This window comes from Morus notabilis, unplaced genomic scaffold (assembly GCF_000414095.1).
Source record: "Morus notabilis unplaced genomic scaffold, ASM41409v2 Scaffold147, whole genome shotgun sequence".
Lineage (NCBI taxonomy): Eukaryota > Viridiplantae > Streptophyta > Magnoliopsida > Rosales > Moraceae > Morus > Morus notabilis.
In genome coordinates, this window is record NW_010359797.1 from 112248 (window position 1) to 113069 (window position 822).

Sequence of the window (822 nt, forward strand, 5' to 3'; positions counted from 1 at the left end):
AGGAAGTCAACCTTGTTATTGATCCGAAAGAACACTTTCCTTAGGGAGTGTGGAATCGGTGCCACCGCGAAGCCCCTTTTGAATCTCACGGTGTTGAACTAACGATGGAGACCAGTGGGTCACATTGTCATACAACCCTCTCCCACTCATTATTCTGCAAATATGTTTTTTATTTGAAAAAACATCTCATGGTTTTCAAATCGAAAAATAAACAATTTATTTTTCGGATATGTAAAATTTCAAAATTTAACTCTTAAATTCAATTTCACATTTAACATTATTTTGCAAATTAATTTTGCAACTTAAATCAATTTAAGCATATTAAATCGATTTTAGCGCATGGTTCTTATTTTATTTTATTTTTCTAAAACACTTTTATAATAAATAAAATAAACAATAACAAATGCGCGTATATGCATGGCATGTTATAAAACATATGAATAGGCACATTATATCTATATGGCATGTTATATGCATGGACATATAATATATAATTATCAACATAATATAAATATATGCAATCAGCTATTGAGATGGATTTGACCGGGTTCCATGCAAAAATAAATTACAACTCAATCGAATCGAATAAATAAATAATTACAATAATTATATTCTTCCGTTACATCAACGGGTCTTCGATTCTCGAGTTCTTTATTCTTCAGCTTCATTCTTTGTCTTCGGGATGGATTTCACCTTTCTTGGGGTCCGAAACTTTTCCAGGTCCGTCGGCACGCATTACGAGGGTCCCAAATATTGGCCGCCAGTTGCGCTAGGGCGCGCGAGATGGCCGTGCGTTGTGCGTGGCCGCGCGGTCTGTCTGCG